A 20,900-nucleotide genomic window follows, 5' to 3' on the forward strand; every position below is an offset into this window, starting at 1 on the left:
TCCGTCCCAGCTGTATTTTCGTTTTAACATGGAGCTAATAGATGGATTTAAATTATGGAGGGGCTTCCCTGGTGGCGCAGTGGTTGAGAATCTGCCTGCCAATGCAGGGGACACGGGTTCGAGCCCTGGTCTGGGAGGATCCCACATGCCGCGGAGCAACTGGGCCCGTGAGCCACAACTACTGAGCCTGAGCGTCTGGAGCCTGTGCTCAGCAACAAGAGAGGCCGCGATAGTGAGAGGCCCGCGCACCGTGATGAAGAGTGGCCCCCACTCACCGCAACTGGAGAAAGCCCTCACACAGAAACGAAGACCCAACACAGCCAAAAATAAAAATAATAAATAAATAATAAATTTTTAAAAAAATTAAAAAAAAAAATTATGGAACTTGAGGCATCCATAAAACATATGAAAGAAAGATCTTAAGGGACAAAAAACTTCTGAACACAAGTATTATGGGTGCCAAGTAATAGTACTGGCCTTTGGTTGACCTGTTGTTAATAACTAAATGAAGTAATGTTATATACAATGCAAAGGTTTGGGAAATAAGAAGGACTTTGTAATTTTTACATGATTTTTTAATAGGTTGAGTGTCTCAAAAATGAATTAAGTTCAGACTCAGTGAAAATTAAGAGATTTTTTTAGAATATTTTAAAGAGTACAGCAAGGTATTAAAAAGCACACCTTTGATTATTTAACCTTAAGATAGTAAAGATACATGGATTGGAAATGATGTACAATATAGATCCTGACTACCAAAGCAAAGTGAACCCACCAGACCTTCTGATATCACCTGGCCTCTAACCTCTGTGAAAATTTTTCACGCTCGGGCCCAAGCCTGGTTTGTAATACAATGTTTACTTGTCATGCACTCCTAAGAGATAGCTCTTAACTCTTTCGTATTTATTTTAAACCTCAAATACAAACCAACCACAATCCCATAGTTTCACATTTTTCTGTGGTCATTTGTGTAAATGTAGAACTTCCCTTCTTTCTAAATAAATTCATAATACTCTTATCATCTAGCCAAACTGAAGAGAAACATCTCAGATGTTCATCAGTTTTCAGCTCTGGGCACTTAATTAAATCTGTGAGTTTTTCAGTGGCCAGCTGTTGCTTCACACTCAGACACACTCTCAATGAGGGTAAAAAATGCTGATTTACTCGGCACATGCCTGTTTGTGGCCCTCTGCTCAAAGCCCAGTCGGAGCTTTCAAGCTATTCTGATGCTAGTTTTATATAGATAGATCCTTTTCAAACTTAATCTAAACTTCTAATCTTCTAACAATTTTATTTCACATTAGTTGGTTTCCAACATACTACTTGACTTGGAATGAAACAGGATTTGGGAAATAGAAGGCTTGGGCTAAAGGTCTAGTTCTATCATTTCCTGGTTGTATAATATTGAGCAATTAGCTTCTCCCAGCTCTGGTTTCCTAATCTGCAAAATTTTAATGCTGTTATTACTCTGAGGACTAAAGGAGACCAATGCTATACCATTTAACCCTCTACAGATATCAGTTTTTCCACTTTTTTCCCTTGGTATTCTCAGTCCACCTGACTAAGTTCCTCTTGGAAACTTCTGGTGTCTCCAACCTGAATTTTAGCCCTGGGGGCCCCTAAGAAGCATAGAATTTCTCTGAAGGGAACAGACCAGGTCTAGTCAGGGCTACTGGCTGGTAATTACATCAACTCTGAGCCCTAGAATTGAAGCATAGATATTTCCATTACTGGGCCTTTGCCATTGTCCAAGAACCTGCATGGGTGTGTACTCTTCTGGCCAATAGATAGCAACAATCCCATTGTAGATTAAGAAGTACCGATTTTAGTTCACCCTGTTGGACCACTGATCATCCTGATGCTTGGAGTCTGTTCCACAGTTGTCTCAGTCCTTCTGGCACCAAACTGTTGCCTTTCCTAACCTCCCCAAAACCTATCTATTTTGTTCTCATCAGACTACTGAATTAACAAGTTGTACGAGCCCTACCAACCCACAGGATACATGAAGCTTCCCCTGATCCTCCAACTAAGAGTTACCTTTCCCATAGCTAAACCCTAGATTCATATTCCATATACGTCACTTAATTTGCCCTCTTTGATAATGTGAGTATTTTTTGACTATCTGAATTTCCATAGTAGATTTGAAGACACAAACTTTGTCTTCCTGTGATGTTTAGGACTATGTTTTGAATATAGTCAGTACTGAATAAATAAATATTGAATAAATGAATCAAAGAATGGGCAAATGCAAAAGTTATATTAAGAATACTCTTTAAATACGTATGTCCTCTGTAAGAACAAGGAACCGTAAAGCTTAAGTTCACTGCCTAAAGCTAACCTTCTGGTGTAATTTATGTCTCCTGGTTGCATATGACCTTAAAATGCTGGTCCTCTGAAAGCTACTGGAGAGACTGACAGATTCTTTCCAGGGATTAAATTTAAGCCATTTTTGACTATCAAGAAAAGCCTGGAAAAAGATAGGTTAGGCATACCTTCTATTAATATGAATATGAAAAAATGGAATAAAACCCAACCATTATTCCAACAGAGTTGATTTTAAATAACTTCAAAAAAAATTTAAAAATCATGAGTTTGAGGTGCTGCATAAGACTAAATACTGAAATTAAACAGTGATACCATTAAAGTATTTTACAGGTGGTCAGTGCTTGTAGATCTAATGACAACTTATATGACAACTAATCATTTTATGTTTGGCTACTTAAAATGTCTTATGGTTCAACATATTATCCAATTAGATGAAAATAATTTATATTTTAATGCCTGTCCCTCCAAAAAAAGTGAAATTCAAATACTATGTCTTTCTTCTTTTTAAAAATTAATTATTTTCATGGGTCAATGTCATTAAATACTCGAGAATAGTTTTCCTCTTTCTAAAGAGAAAGAGTCTTACATTTTAAAAAAGGTACTCATCATTTTATTTTTAACATTTCCATGTGAAAGAATGTATAAGCTGTAAGAATATTTATTCTATTATATTTTTTATCCAGGTGTCTATGAAATTTTCAGAATCTTAACTAGACACTCATTTACATATTCCACAAGGGACTAACATATTTGTTAACTGTCATTGGAATTGGGTGACAAATTAAATTTAGCTGAGACATCAGCCTTTATACACTGAAGGAAGGAGCTTTGAATTTCACCCCTAAGAGGCTCCATGGCAAACACTTTTTCTTTTGTTCCACTTTTTAAAAAGCTCTTTCTATTCCCATCACTTTTTTATGTAGTTCTTCAACAGTTAACTGAGACTTGCTCTTCCTTTTAATATAAACTTATGATATAATTACTAAATAGAAAATAAGAATGATGGTCCTATTAAATATAGTCAATATGAGATAAAAAGCCAATTAAAGCCCCAGATGGAAGTGATCCATGAGAGAAAATAGCATAAGTGGATAAGGGTAATCAGTTGATTGGTTTATAGATCTAAAGATCCCCAAGGGATGTTTTAAATCCACACATTGTGGCCCAGAACACTGAATTTTGCATGTGGGAGCTTTTATTGAACTAAAAGATCCTTAGAAGGCTATGCTCCCTCTTGGCTTTATATCCACGGAAGACACAAAAGTAAGTGAATTCAGTCAGGGTCTGGAATAAATTGCACACAATAAATTCATTTCAGAAGATCTTCCTCAAATAAGCTGGAGGCTATCCCATTATAAATACTGAATATCAGCTACAAAGCTATAATTTTAGGGAAATGGCAGAATTTCAGTGTCTCAATATTAGACAATGTGCTATTGTTCTCTGTAGAATTGTAGTCATTGTGTGTATCTGTAGACTACAGGATGATATAGCTATGCCTGCAAAGTATGACAATAGAGAAATATTTGTGGTTTGTTACTCCCCTTCTCTTTAAGCTGGTCAGAATTAATGCAGTTTTCCAAGTGCTGTAAAAGAGAACATAATCCTTATATCATCTGCTACATATATTCTGAGTCGGAAGTAAGACAAAATAAAAAATATAAAGAGTAGACAGGTGACCTAGTCAAGAGACACATAGCTTACATATAGGATCAAAAACATATTTTATAATTTAATACTTTAAGCACGAAGCAAATTGAAGGAGATATCATTGGCTTTGCTTCTTGCTAGTTACAAATATTGAACAATTATTATTTTTTTTAATAAAGATGAAGGAGTAAGGATTTACTTGTCTGTTTAAAAAAATTAAAGTTTAGTATTAAATATAACTTCAGCCTCTCTTTTAGTCTGTTTAGGCTGCTATAACAAAATACCACAGACTAGGTGGCTTAAACAACAAATATTTATGTTCTCATAGTTTTGGAGGCTGGAAGGCCCAAGATCAAGGTGCTGGAAAATTTGATTTCTGATGATAGCTCTCTTTCTGGCTTGCAGATGGGTACCTTTCTACTGTGTACTCACATGACCTCTTCTTTGCACACTAGCAAGAGGCAGAGAGAGAGCAAGCTCTCTGCTGTTTCTTCCTCTAAGGACACTAATCCTATTGGATCTAGGACCCACCCATATGACCTCATTTAACCTTAATTGCTTTCTTAGAAGCCCCATACAAATACAGCCACCAAAGGTTATGGTTCAATGTATGAATTTGGAGAGGACACAAACATTCACTTCATAAAAGCCTGTAAATATATTATTTTGTTCTCCTGCACTTTTTTAATCCTCAGTGTCTGTGTATTACCCCTTACACCTCATATTCCTTCAAACACCAACATTTTTTTTTGTTTATATGTGTGCATTTGTATTTTGGTGTGCTGTACCTTTATATGAAATCAAAATTTCCTAAGCTGGATTAGTATTTACTATGAATAACAGCTTTTCTTATCTACTTTCTTTTCTCTTTTGCATCATTTTCCATCTTCTACATAAATGGAATATATCTATACAGTAGATACTTTAATTTCTTTTACATGTCTCTAAATTCTCTAAAGGATATATTGGCTTATATTCATTTGAAACTTTAAATTCTACCCTCCTTTTAGAAATAGGTATTCAAATATGATTCCAGAAGATATATCCTGCAGTTTGATTAGATATTTCTGTCCATTGAGTATAAATTATAACATTCTGTTGAAGAAATAGGGAAGGTGAGAAGTAATTAATGTAGTATATTGGAAAGACTTAAATATCAATCCCAAGGTTGACACTTTGTGAATGTATGATCTTGGGCTGTTCATTGAGCCCACTGAGTTTCTGTTTCCATATCAGAAAATATGGAAGTTATATAATTGTCCTACCCGTGCTTAGGGTTGTGGTAAGGATAAAATGAAACTCTCTATATATAGATGGATAGATGATAGATAGACAGATACATAGATGATAGATAGATAGATAGATAGACAGATAGACAGACAGATAGGTGTCATATAAAATGTCACACAAAAGTGAGTTATTATTCAAAGAAGCAATTAAGCATAAGAATAGGTTTTATAATTTCTTTTCCTTTTCTTCAAATGAAATATAAACATGGAAAATACAAACTACAAACTTCTATGTGTTCAAAAAATTAAGCATGGCAGGATTCTCTCCCACTTTTATCAGGTCTTGAAAATTTCCTCTTATATTTTTAACTTATATTTTACCTATATTTACCTAATTTTAAAATTTAGCAACTATATGCAACATTTTTTAAACTATCAATTTAATCAATTATTTTTGGTAAAGATTTCATTTTTACTCAAATTTAAGAATTATAAGTGACATCATTTTTTTGTATTACAGTGGCCTTGCTGCAATAGCATAATATTAGAAGTAGATTAGAAATCTGCACAGTCATTTAAGACACCCCCGCCATAAAAAAAAAAAAAAAAAAAAAACCTTTTTAGAATTTGCAAGAAATAGCGGACCATGAAAATGGTCACATGTCGGTTAAACAAAACCTAACTGTTTAATAAAATTTTCTGAGAAGTTTGCACATTGACCCACAAATGCCACAAACAATGTAGCAAATAGGAAACAGGTGTGTGCTTATCGTACTTGGGAAAATCAAAGCAAAGGATTATTTAAACTACCTTTGTGAGAATTTTATGAGGTCAGAGAAGGAAGAGTCAGAAAAGGGAAGAAACCACTTCTGGTTACTTTTCTTCTTTTCTGTGGATTTTGGTAGTCCGGATCCAGGCGTCTTCTCGATATTAAAATATATTGAGAATTATACTCAGACTGGAAGCTTGGTGTTCAGTAAGTACAATGAACTGACTTTTCCCAAAATGTGTAAGGGAAGTTGCTTGTGTAAATGGGCCAAAGGGACTTCACATATGGAACTTATTTGGGTTTTCCCATATTGTATTCTTTCTACATGGGGAATTTAGATTTCAGTGTGACTAAGGATTTGCAGATTTTCTACAGCTTGCTGTACTTTAAAGCAGAGAGAAGAAAAAAAAAAAAAAAATAGAGACAGTATCTTCCTGAACTGAGTTTTGTAGATCTCTTGTGTCTTTATATTAACCGGCGTGATTGGCATCTTAATTTTGATGATGCACACACAGAACAAGATTTTCTAATGTGTTTCCCACTGTTTAGTTTGCCCTATAAGTTGTGGAAGCTGACTTCTGTGACTGTTATATGAAATCACAGGGTATTTGAAGGTATTAGTTATGCAAAATTGGTGTGTTCTTGCGAAGTTTTGTATAAATTAAACATCTATTAATCAAATCAGATTAAAAAGCACGCAGGAGCAGGTACTACCTAAGACATTGCTTCTGTGAGTCATCTTGAAAAAACAAGCCTTTTGTATGGTAAACAATTAACGGATGTTTTAGTCTTTTGTGGAGTATCTAAGTGCTTAAAAGCATGCCCCACCTGTATTTAATTTCTTTCTGAATGAGAAAGGAGCAAAAACAGTGGAAGTGGATTGAAATAGTCCAAATCAGAACAGGTAGTTGAAACCACACTCTGAAATCAGAGTCGGATGTGGGGAGGAGCGAGGACAGCCTGGTGAGACAGGCTGCAAAGGGTGCCTGAGGGAGAGAGCGAAATTGCTGTTTGCAGCAACAGAACAAGTTCCTGTGGTTAGAACAAGCCTGGCTCTCAGGAGTAATAGCCTCGCACCTGGCAGAGTTTTAGGAGGTTGGTTTGTGGGAGCTCTGAGCACCCAGAAAAGTCTGTCACCAGCCCTTGGGCTGGTCATCAAGACCAGAGTTTCTGGTTCCATGGATTGCAAATACAATAGACTCTCTTAATGTGCAGGTGGTAGTAATAGCATCTATCATTTGCATAATAGTTTGCAAATATTTTTAGAAAGCTATTTTCCATGAAGTCTCTCTTATGATCCCGGCAGAGTCTCTAGGACTTTGGTATGAATGAGTTTATCAGGTAACTATGAAATACACACTAACCATCTGGTTGTGGGAAACGACAAAGGAAAGGCAAAGAGAAAAGGGCAGAAAAGAAAGGAATCATATACCATTCACACATCCCTTCGGCATTCTCTATGTGACGGGTGGGGCATGGGCACAAAACAAGCATAATCCTGTCTACTTTCATGAAATGCACAGCCTCTTAAAAGAGAGCAATATTAAACTAATAAACACACAGCACTTAATCACAAAGTGTGACAAGGGTGGAAAGTGTTAATCAGGGAAGGCCTCTGAGGAAGCGGTCTTTAATCTGAGACTTGAACAGTACTGTACACTTACTATGTGCTCAAATCTACACTAAGATGTGCTATTATTATCCACATTCATTGTCCATTATCATCATCCATATTCTCTAGATGGAGAAGCAAAGTTGTCAAGAGGTTGTAAGACTGTTCAAGGTCACACATTCTAGGAAACAATGAATTTGAACCAGTTCTCTACTTTATTGAGCTTACCCAATGCACATCGCTGCCTCACGAGGAAAGGGGAATAGACAGCGGTCTGGCAAGTCACGAAAGCAGAGAAATCTAAAGATAAACCTCCAACTCTAAGTCTTGCATAGAACCTTCAAGCAGTAGGTTGAATACCAAAGCATCATCGCAGTTGATACTACTGGTTATAAGATTCAGGAACTCTGACTGTACAAGTTGTCTGAAAATGTGCTTAATGTAAAGAAAAAGTTGCTGTGGGTGGCCCCTGAGCCAGAAGTCACCTAAAGCTGGAAATTCCCTTATCCCATTCAAAGTGAGCCAGCCTTTATCTTATTTTGATAGATACCAACGACAGTGAAACAAGAGAAAAAAATTAACATATTATACATGACACTTCCTGCATGTAAGATTTTTTAATTGTGTTCAGCTATTTAGGATAATTATACCTAATCACATAATTCCTGTAAATTGATGAAGTGACATAATTTAGATGTTTAACAAGAAATGTAGATTAAATAATTATAACATATAGCTGTAATTTATGGATTATGACAGGCAAAATTTAAACTTTGCAAAATAGTGTAATTTGAGCCTTCATGGAAATGTCTCACCATTTCTGTTTCCTATTTCTGACCAAGTGCAACAGCTTTGAAAGCTACATAATGTAAACATAAGGTCTTCCCTCTGTTTCTAGGATATCCTAAATATAGACTATGCTCCAGAGACTAATGTGGTTTTAGCCTCTTCCCAGGAATCTAATATGAAATGAACTGCCTTAGAAGGAATTCAGGGTTCCACCTGTTTCTTAAGTGAAGTGACCATTGGGACGACTGAAAACTGCGTGAAAACAGTGGTGGTTTTGACTCGGGGGCTCTCATTCATGTATTAATTGTTAAATTATGCAATGCTTATTTATCAGTGGCCATTATGTTATGTTTCGTGTCCCTGCTGAGTGCTGGACATTCTGTAGGGAGCAGAGTCCAAGAGAGCCAAGAAAAGAGAGGGGATGAGTAAGTAGGGCGCATCCAACATTGTTAAGTCTTAACAAGAGAGCAACTAAGATAAGATTCTTTCAACAGGGAGCTGATGTTGGTGACTTTTCTGAGGACCTCCAGTGGAGTGATGAATGTCAAGGCCAGAGGGAGTAGGCTGGGAGGCGAGTCAGAGGTGAACTGGAGAGAGCATTTCTTTTAAGAAGTTTCATAGTGAAGTAGAAGAGTGAAATCAGAAAAGGGGGTGTTGAGTTTAAAGGAGACTGCTGTCTTCCCATACCCCCAGTGGGACAGGTATATTTGAATCCTGATTGGAAGTATAATTTAAGTATATATTTAAGTAGAAGTAAAGGTGCAAGTTGATAGACTCAGTGGAGGAGGTCCATGGTACCTTCCTGTGATGGCTTCTATTTGTTTAGAAAGTTAAAGGTCCTCTGATGACAGAGCAAAGAGGTGAAGGAACCAAGACTTCAGACCGAGTGGCAGATGGCAGGCAAAGCTTTAACCATGAGCAATAGGAGGAGGAACTACCCCAGAATTGCATTTGTTTGTCCTCATTTAGGGCCAAGTTAAGGTTGTTGACAGTGAATGTAGTTGGATGTGCAGGTGTGAAGGCCAAGAGCTGGGCTGATACACAGTTATGGCTTTGCCAAGCAAGTGAGAAGGACTATCAAGAAATCTGGTAAAGGGGGGTTATGGTCATGGATGAGGCTTGGACTTTAATCGGGAGAGGAAAGGAAGTGAAGCAAAGAGGGAGCCAATAGAGAAGAAGATATAAAAGATTCTGAGGACTGGAAATTCTGATGCAATCCAAATTCAAGTATGTTTGGAAATTGAGTGACAAAACTGAAACATCAGAATGAAGAATGACTGAAGCTATTATTTCAGAACTCAGCCAGAATGGAAGTTGCCCCCAGGAATGAGGACAGAAGATAGCCCCTAAGAGGTACTATTTCTAAGAAGGTTGACTCTCACGGCTTTCAGGGTTGTATCAGATACCACAGTCGATCCTCAATCAATTCCTTAGAAAATAAATATACATTCAGGAGGTGTACCTGATTACTAAAGATGTTAAAGTTAAGTTTTCCGACACATGATTAGCATTAATATCTGTGGGAAATATTAGGTACAGGTTCTTGATGCCAAAACCTTTTTCGATAATAAAATTATGTAAAAAAATGTGGTTAAGAATCAAAACTATACAAAAATTGGATCATTAATCCCAGATTGTGATCACAGCTTCTCCACACTGTCACCTAGACAGAAAAAAAAAAAAACAGTGGCCTGGTAATGTCTGATTCTCAATAGATAGAAGCTAGAGAAGGAAAGATCTATTAGTAAAAAAATAAGTAAATAAAACTGAAATTGGGGCTTCCCTGGTGGCGCAGTGGTTGAGAATCTGCCTGCCAATGCAGGGGACACGGGTTCGAGCCCTGGTCTGGGAAGATCCCACATGCCGCGGAGCAACTAAGCCCATGAGCCACAACTACTGAGCCTGCGCGTCTGGAGCCTGTGCTCCACAATAGGAGAGACCGCGATAGTGAGAGGCCTGCACACCACGATGAAGAAACGAAGACCCAACACAGCCTAAATAAATAAATAAATAAATAAATAAATAAAAGTGAAATTCTTTAAAAAAAACAAAAAAACCCTGGAATTGGAAGAAAGGAAACAAAATCCGAGTATGGTAAATGTATGTGAGTAGCATGAGGGAAGAATTATTAGTTTTTAAACCAAATGAAGGTACTTCTGAAATGTGATAATAAAGTTCAAATGATAAAACCAAAACCATTGTCAGACCATCATTGAAGCATAGAGAATATGTAATAGAATTATGATAAAATACATAATTATCAATGACTTAGAATTTCTCTTTTCTAGAACTTAACAATTCACCATATTTAAGGTGGACATAAGGTCTATTTTTTTAACCTTTATTACATTCTAATCCTTGAGATTTTGGATCACGGTTCTTATGAAAATTGCTTCTTGGAAAATGATCACTAAAATGATTATTGTTTTTCTTGTAAACTTGATATTGGGGCTTTCAACTTGTAAGTCAGAATAATAAAAGAAATATAAGGGCAAACATGTGTGTGCACATATGTGTGTGCTTACATGTGCGTGAATGTGCACGTGTGTAGGACTTGTATCTGTGTGTGTATCTCTACATGTCGGCCTAGGACTTAGTGTCACTGGTCTATTTGCAAAGAGTTCGTAGTCATGATTTAATTATGTACACTTTAATTATATGGCCTTCCAAGTAAAATTTGTTGAGGAATCATAACCATGTAATTCTCATTTATATTTGAATCATGATGTGTAATCCGACCATCCATGTAAAAATGGCTTCTTCAAAGTTATAAAATCTTTGGTATTATCCGTGAGAAAATTAAAGGTAACTTTTAAAAGGCAGCATTACCACAGTTCCCGACACTTCTTTCTTTCTTTTTATTTCATGGTCATGTTGAATACAAGGCAAGAAAGGAACAAAGTGCCTAATTGAACAAAGTGCTTTAAGTCACATGCAGGAAAGGAAAGAAATCCCCACAGCTTCTGTGTTTCAGAGGCTGGCCAAGAAAAGCCATCATGGCTAAGATTGGGGGCAAGAAAAGCTGCAGGGCTGGCCTTATTAGCTGTGCTTCATGTAACCATATTGTTTCCTCGGAGTGGCTGAGCAAAAGAATGGCTCTCCTCTGTTCTGACAGCTCATTTGGAATATAGAAAAGCTATGCTCATCAGGATGAGAAAATTACATCCCTGATAAGTCAACCTTCTGTACCCTTTTGGATCCTAGTCTCTAGATAGAAAATGTGGCATTTTTAGACATTGGGACTATTTTGGATTCTTTGGAATTCCTCTAAGAGCAATTGGGTCTGATGCAATGGGTTTTTCCCTTATCTCCCAGGCTGTGAAGAGCTCTTTTATTATCCCGGCATTTGAATTGTCAGAGTCCCTGGAATAGGTCAGAAAAAACTCCTACAGAGATTTTTCTACTATAGCATTGTTAGCTAAATTAATCCTTTTGCCTAGACTTTTTTCCCCCAAAGAAAAATTTTGTAAAGTTAATTGGAGTCTCAGGAAAAGAACTAACAAAAGGCAGAACTTCAGCTGGGTCAAATAGGCATATTATCTCAAAACCAAAAAGATGAATTATGAGGGAGGATACTTGGTTTTTAATACAATTAAAGTCTGAAAGAAATCATCTAGTCCGTTCCCTTTTCCTCAAGATAAGACAGTTCATGAACATTTGGAGAGGAATACTTTTTTATCTTATTATTCAGGATCTACAGTGAGAGGAATTACATAGCCATTCATAAAATCTCATGGCTACTAAGTATTTCACTCAGTAACCTCTCCTCTTCTCTAGCTTAAATATCATGTTCTGAAATTATATACAATTTTTGCCTAGTCTCTCCTATAAGGAAACAGAAAAACAAATACTCTTTTTTCATTGTGAATTGTTAGCCATCCTATTTATAATATCCATAAGCACAATTTTGACACTGGAAACATCTTTAGTCTACTGTTTTTTGAAAACAGTTTTATTATACTTTTCCAATATGAGGTCTTGTTTATCCATTAAAGCTGCCTTCTTGTATCTTTCACATACTATGTCTTAGACACTATTTCTCATTTCTTGTTAAACTGTTAAATATTAGATTTTATTTTAGTGTAATTATTGTATATGTGTCTCTTTATTATACACTGAACTAAATATCTTGAGGAAGTAAATATACACTTTAAAATTTATACTTATGTATGTATGTACAATGTAGATTTGTATGACAGGCACCCTCTACTGAACATCAGAATTAGAATCAGAATCTTTTAACTGATTTGGCCACTAGATGGCACTGATCTGCCTTTCGAAGCTGCTGCCTTGCTTAATAGAGAAAAATTATTTTTTTAATCAAGAAATATATCACTTTTCTTAACCAATAAACTTTTAAGTTTGCAGTGAGTTTTTAATATTAACAAATATCTGATATTTCTTAGAGCAATAAACAACTAACAACAAATAAGCACTTCTCTTTCTATACTAACATTTTTATCCCTCCAACTTTGCAGTATATGCAGGAAACAGAGTTCAACATTGAATTTAAAAATTCTCATCCTTGCCAATCTTCATTAGTGTCTTCTAAAAAAACTTATTCATTCTCTTTTCCAGTTTTAAGTAGCTATTGGTCCCAGAGTTAAAATTTTAAGTTACTTAATAAGCCCCAGTTATGCAAATTTGTCTATCAACATCTTTTCAGAGAAGGAATTTGTTTGCTTTTTCTCTTTTAGCTACCTATAACGAATCTTAAGGTAAAATATGATTGCTTGCTTGTGTCATGTTCACCTAACTCTGGTTCCATTGGGATTACTTCTTAGACGGGAAGTTAATTTTTATCTAACACAAAGATGCATAATAAGAAAATTCTATTATTTTTTTAAAAAAATAGACATTTTATTCCTCCCAAATTAAGATTCATTATAAAGTATATCAAAAGAAATATTGGAAATATTTGTCTTGGTTCATTCAACTTTAATTTGCCCTTATGCGAACTAATGAAGGGTGGCAAATGCAATGTAGTAAATTAGGATGTGACATGTCCATTAGATACCACAGTGCTTCGGACTAACAAACAATCTACCTCAAGGTTCACAGCTCCGGAAATCTTCGTCAGAATTACCTGTGGAGCTTCTTAAAAGTACAGAAACACAGACTCAACTGAATACCAGTTGACTGGATCGGAAACTGTTTGATGCAAGCATGGCATTTATAGTGGTTAAAGGCCTTAAATACTGCTCTAGTTTGCAGCCAGAGAAGAAAACCACTGTCCTCAAAGAGGAGGCTTGATTCCAGGGCATCATCTTATTTAAGCATCCTGCACCATGGCTCAGCACTCTGGAATCTGCAGCCAGCTTGCTCCCAGCATTGCCACTTATTGGTTCTGGGACCTAAAGCAAAAGCTATTTATGTTGCTATGCTTCACGTTTCTTAATCATGTAACAGTGACAGTAAGAATGGCCACCTTATATGAAGTTATCCTGAGGGTAATCCATGTAAAGTGGCTGAAACTTAGCCCTCAACAGGTGAGAGCTATTATTATATTTTAATTACTATTGCTATTGCAAAAATATAGTTGCTCTGTATATTGATAAGCTATAAGTTTGTATAAATTTACATTATTTTGCTGTATTTATTTTTATTTATTTTTGCTAAATTTATGTTTATTTTTGTCCTACATTGGGTGAGAGTCACCTGGATTAAATTTTATAAAGAGAAGAATGAGGAAAGTGAGGTAACAATTGAAAAAAACACATAAAGTCTTCATAAATTATTTTATAAGCTTCTGGAAATACAGAAAATTGGTCACACAGAAAGTTAATAGTGAAGAATTGATTACAGATCTTTTTTTCCTCTGTCATCTGTTTCATTCAGAACTCCCATTTATAAAAGTAAAAAATTAAACGTAATTTATGTATAAGGGATTTACATTCTGATATGATCGTCAAGACATTGCGTTAATATCATGAAATTAAAACTAACTAGACTCTTTTTTTAATTAATTAATTTATTTATTTATTTTATCTTTGGCAGTGTTGGGTCTTCATTGCTGCGCGTGGGCTTTCTCTAGTTGCAGAGAGCAGGGGCTACTCTTCGTTGCAGTGTGTGGGCTTCTCATTGCAGTGGTTTCTCTTGTTGCGGAGCGCGGGCTTCAGTAGTTGTGGCATGTGGGCTCGTGGGCTCGGTAGTTGTGGCGCATGGGCTTTGTTGCTCCGCAGCATGTGGGATCTTCCTGGACCAGGGCTCAAACCCGTGTCCCTTGCAATGGCAGGCGGACTCCCAGCCACTGTGCCACCAGGGAAGTCCCTAGCTAGACTCTTCTTAAAAGAAGCATTTAGTAATTAAACCTTACTGAAACTTAAAGTTGGGATTGTTTGAACTCCCTCCAAAAATTTTCTGTGCTCTTTCTCTTTTGCTTGCATAGCTCTTTGATGGCATCTATCTCTGCAGGAGTGAACTTGGGAGTGAGCGTCATAATCAAATTCTTCATCAAGTGAGAAGGACCAAACTTCATCTCCGACTATCTCTTCCCTTTGTCTGCTCCTTTTCCGGTGGGCCTTGGCTTCACTCCAGGGGTAAGAGGCTGGGCCATGGAAGGAATGTTAAGAAGGAACACTCATGCTCACGTCCTGTTCCACCTCTCCTGGAAGCAGCAGCAAATCCTTGCTCATTTGGGGCTTAATCTCTTCATCCAAGTCCAAATCTTCTAAATCAAGGAAATTGTCTACCTTCACCTTTCCTGCCTATATATCATAATCTCTTATTCTATTGTCTTAGGTGCTACTGCTGTAAATAGAGTCCAAAAAGTATTTTCCACAATGTCCTTTGCCTGAAATTATCCTTCTTATTTTATCTGGTGATTAAAGTTCTCTTATTCAAACTTAGCTCAAGTATCACCAACACCAGAAATCCTTCCTATTGTCCTTCAAACCACTTCCTCTGAAGTCCACCTTTCCCACTGTCTTTAGGTCTCTTGGGATAGTCTACTTTATAGGGCTAAGTTTATATAGCTGTTACATCTTCAACTGTATTATAAGCTTAGAGAGAACAAAGAGGCACAACTGGTATAGCTTGGTATTTTTAGCTCTAGCATCATGGAGCCTTTTAATCAAAAATGTATAATGTTGATATTTTTTTCTCTTTAGGATCTTCTTATAACACTAGGTATGTTCATAGTCATAAAACTGGAAAATTCTAGATTACATGCCAAATGACTGAGGCTTGGATAACTGTTTTTCGTAGTTGACTCAGTAGGTTGAGCAATGAGTGAGCAACTCTAGCGTTTAGAATGAAACAGAAAATTTGACCCATCAGGATTGTGGAAATTTGTTAATTAAAACCCTTAAAGCAAGGTCTGCATCAACCACCTACCCAGTAATAACAGGAAATACTTTGAAAACAATTCCTATACAGACAGAAAATGAACTAACTGTAATTTATGTGTATATATGTATTTATAGCTATATAGTTTTAACTATCAACTCTATATTATCTATGAATGAAGACATTACATGTGAAACGATATCAAATATGGTACCCCTTTGTTTGGAAGCTCAGTCAATAACTGAATTAAGCAGCTTTTTCTTTTTACCTTGTATGCAAAATGTACTTCACGACATTCATTCTCCAGAATTTAGCCATTTTTTAAAGGCAGACAGAAAGAAAGGAGAAAGACTTATTTTGACTTTTAAATGATAGGAGCAAAATATGTTTTCGATATTTATCAGGGAGTTAATTGAGTGAGTCAATTGCTGTTTCATCATTATATTGTTATAGCATGTTGATGTGTGATTTAGTTTCCATTAAGTGTTGCTAGAAGATTAATCTAGTTTAAGATGCTGACTAGGCAAGCAAAACGCTCGCTCACTGCAAGCATTTTATAATTAACTCAGCAGCACAGATAAATAAAGAGGTAATCGTATAGTAGCACAGAGGACGTGATATGATTGGTCTCTGAAGAAACATATTTTAAATAGCAATTCATTGATTTATAAGTGGATACTTGTAGGTAGGAAAAAAACGCCTCTCACTTGATGTTAAACTATGACATGTTGTCCAAACTTGAAGAATTCTTTAATTTCCATGACCAAAAATATGTTGAAGACAATAAAATACATGTTAAATAGTGCAGTACATTACTGATTTGTAATGGCAAAATGTGTGAATGGGTATAATTTTACATAATCATTGTGTCTTTCCATGTGAAGGAAGGAAGCTACTATTCCAGTCTTAAAATTATAGATCAAATGTAAGAAAGGAGATATTTAGTTTAAATTATCACATTTCTGGAATTTGTCTCCTTTTTCGAGATGAACAATGGGTCTCAAATATGCAAGTCATATTAAATGCACAGTGAGACTACTATCATGAGAAAATATAACTAAAGCACACCCAGACACACCTTGGATTCCAATACATGCGCTGAAGTCCCAAGACAGATTTCCAAGAACAAAAGGTATTAGCTGGGGAGTCAGCAAATTAAGGAGAGCACTAGTGGCTTCAAACTGCCCCCAGGATAACCAATTATGGCCCCTCGGGGTATCAGTCAGTCTTTCTAAACCAAATCCAAAGAGGAGACAGAGATTGTACTCAAGTAGGACCTTTCCTCTGACCTTTGCTTGTTCCTTTGGACCCCGATGACTAATACACCTGAATCATACTCCATTTCCCTGTACCAATAATAATAGCTGGCATTTATGTAATGCTTATCTTATGCCAAACACTATTATAGCATTTTACAGCTACTAGAACACTTAATCCTTGTAACAACCCTATGGGGTAGGTAGTATTACCTTTACAATCTCATTTTACAGATAAAGAAGCTGAGGCAACGAGTATAGCCAACATGACCATGTCATGCAGCTGTGTAAAGCAGTGGAGGCAGAATTCAAACCCCAAAGTCTGCTCCAGAGACTGTGCTAAAAGCCAGTATTCAAAACCACACACAGACACACACACACATCAGCAAACAAACTCTAATCTTACTTATATTTCTTCTGGGAATGCAAAGAAGAAACAGAAAAGTTTATATGTAGAATGCTGTCTCTCCCCTTTAATTTCATGTCTTATTCCTTGCTGCATTGATCTGTAGATTAAATCTGATCCCATTTATTCAGCTTAAGAGAGTCAGGAACCAGATTTCCTATTTTATATGTGCAGAAATACTTTCCTGATTTACAACTGGAGGTTCGTGCTAGAGGTTAGCAATTATACTTACATGAGACTCATTTCAAACAAAGTCAAAATTAAATAATCTGACTTGGCGCTATGTTGTGTTTTTAGAAGTCTTGTGTTCTCTGCAAACCACCGTGTCCTCAGGGAATTCATTAGCTCACAGCTAGACTTGTGGCAGATCCAACCCAAACTGGTATTTTGAATGTGTATGTGTAGTCTCTCCGTAGCTGCAATATTCAGTTTGGTAAATACTTCAGATAAACAGCTTCATTATTTTTTTCAGTATAACTGAAGATAATTGCGTAAATTATAACTAAATTCTATATAAACTATGATCTCCTTATAATTACCTCAATTAATGTTTTTAATTGTCATAATGATTCACTTTTTGGTTTAATACCTGAGGCATTTCCATTAACTCTCTGACACAAAAACGTATTGCAATTGCTCATGAGGTATATGTCTAACAGACATTTTCCCCCTTAAATATATATAGAAGCTTCTTGACTTATAAACAGAGTAGGTTCTGAAAGGTTAAGGTCACCCCTTTATAAATCTAAAATGACATCATTCAGATGTGTGCTTTCACTACTTGTTGGAGACAACAAAGAAGACAAATAGTAGAACATGTTTTATAATTTTTTGAAGGGTACATTTTCAGTTACAGGATTTTCTTAAACTTCTAGAGTAAAATTCCTCTTTCCTTCTATATCACATTCTGACACTACACTGATCATCATAAAGACAAACTCTTCTAGAAGCAGAAATAAAAAGAAAAATTGGGACTTCCCTGGTGGTGCAGTGGTTAAGAATCCGCCTGCCAATGCAGGGGACATGGATTCAAGCCCTGGCCCGGGAAGATCCCACATGCCGTGGAGCAACTAAGCCTGTGAGCCACAACTGCTGAGCCCGCGTGCTGCAACTACTGAAGCCTGCATGCCTAGAGCCCGTGCACCACAATGAAGAGTAGACCCTGCTCGCCGCAACTAGAGAAAGCCCGCACACAGCAACGAAGACCCAACGCAGCCAAACAAAAATTAATTAATTAATTAATTTTAAAAAAGAGAAAAATTAATCAATCTCGAAGTTTGACTGACCTAATATATTATGGCTTCCTGATTGCCCAGCTCATATGAATACACAATGAAAGAAATCAGTACATTCTGGCCAAAACTGAAAGTGCCCAGGCACAAATAACCATTACATTAATTCAAAAAAATAAATGGCCTGAAGCCAGAGTGCAACTAGAGGAGTTTTGAAGGCAAGGAAGTGAGGGGAAGAGCTGATGACAAATCTATAAGGTTGGTCAGTAGTGCTGAAAGCCCTGCTATGATTGGAAACCTTGAATTGTTATTATGCCGGTCAACATATTGGAGTGAGATTATCCAGAATACTCAGCTGCATAATTGCAGAACAGAGATGTGGGATATAGCACTGGTTTAAGTTTGGAATTCTGCTGGGCAGCTCCAGTGGAATGATAGGGAGGCAAAGTAATGAAGGATACTGATGTGAGGGCAGTATGGATGGCAAATCAGGCCTTTGGAAGGCAGAGCAGTGGAAAAGGTCAGGAGGAAGTTGACTGAGATAAGATGAAGGTAAGATGAGCTCAAGTGGCAGATACAGAAGGCAGAAAAAATTGGGGAAATCAATGTCCCTTATCATTCTCCTTGTCACATGAACTGTGGTGATGATTTAGTCTGATTGTACATGTTAAAAATTTAGAGGAGTCACTGGCACAAGGTAAGTACTCAATACATTCTATCCAATAGTGGTGGTGGTGGTGCTGGTAAAAGCAGTAGTAGTAGTAGTAATAGAAGTAGCAGCAGCAACAGCAGTAGTGTAGTGCCTTTCCTAGACTATGACAATAACTTCTTATTTATTTCTTTGGAACCTAACTTCCAGTACATCCTCCACACAGCAATCATAGCTCTCTGCTTAAAAATTTTATTAGCTTCCTATTGACTTCTTATTGACTGAATAAATCAGTTATTTAGCTGGGTATAAAAGAACCCTCTCAGTTTAGCCCCAGCACTTCCATGGCCACACTCTTTTTTTTTTTTTTTAAACATCTTTATTGGAGTATAATTGCTTTACATTGTTGTGTTAGTTGCTGCTGTATAACAAAGTGACTCACAGGGCCACACTCTTGAATTGAGGGATTGGGCAGGTAAAAGATCATCAAATACAACCATGCTGAACTTCCCATCATTTCATAATACAGTAAGGAGTCACATGACTACTCTAAGTTTAGTTACCTATGCACGATTATTATTATTATTTTTTTAATGGGGAAGGCTAACTTATGTATGTATGTATGTATGTATTTATTTATTTATTTTTTTTTTATGTATGGCTGTGTTGGGTCTTCATTTCTGTGCGAGGGCTTTCTCCAGTTGCGGCAAGCAGGGGCCACTCTTCATCGCGGTGCGCGGGCCTCTCACTATCGCGGCCTCTCTTGTTGCGGAGCACAGGCTCCAGACGCGCAGGCTCAGTAATTGTGGCTCACGGGCCTAGTCGCTCCGCGGCATGTGGGATCCTCCCAGACCAGGGCTCGAACCCGTGTGCCCTGCATTGGCAGGCAGACTCTCAACCACTGCCACCAGGGAAGCCCGCACGATTATTTTTGTGTGCATGTGTGTTTGTGTGCATGTATGTGCATGTGTTTGTATGTATTTTCTTCTCTGTGAAATTAATTCTTTCAGATTCAACCAGTCAGAATTAATTTTTTCTTCCTCTTTACTTCTACTTTAATCATACATCTATTATAGCATTTCCCACATAACTTAGCAATTTGTCTGTCTCTCCCACTGAATCCTTAACAATTTGTCTCAAGGACACAAAAATGTACTTTATATCTAATATCAACTAGCTAAACATTTGGAGAATAGAATGCTACAGTCTGAAGATAAAAAATAATACATTCAATTGACTACATTGTCTCCTTGCACATTTGCTCTGGTATCAAGCCTCTTTTTTAACTGAAAATCCATTTTATTTTCAATGTTGTAGACAGATCCAGTCAGTGTATTCAGTTTTTCTGCATGTGTAACAATTTATCAAAATAAGTTTTCCCACAAGACACTTTTCCATCACCTCTGAAAATACTGGTCTGACTACATACCCCAAAAAACTCTTAAAATTTGGAAGAAAGTGTGGCAAGTCTTTCCTGTAACATTTATTATGGATAGACACTTTTAGGAAAATAGTTTATCAATAAACAAACTATTTATTATTAAAGAGTTAACATTATCCAGTTGCACAAGTTTAAAAGTTAATATGGTAATTACGTCTTTCTAGACAGTATAATATTAATAGATTGACTAATTTAAAAATAGCTTTAGTTCTTTGCAATACATGTAATAGTTATATTATGTGTATTAAAACCTGTGTA

Source organism: Balaenoptera acutorostrata, chromosome 4, assembly GCF_949987535.1.
Source record: "Balaenoptera acutorostrata chromosome 4, mBalAcu1.1, whole genome shotgun sequence".
Classification (NCBI taxonomy): Eukaryota; Metazoa; Chordata; class Mammalia; order Artiodactyla; family Balaenopteridae; genus Balaenoptera; species Balaenoptera acutorostrata.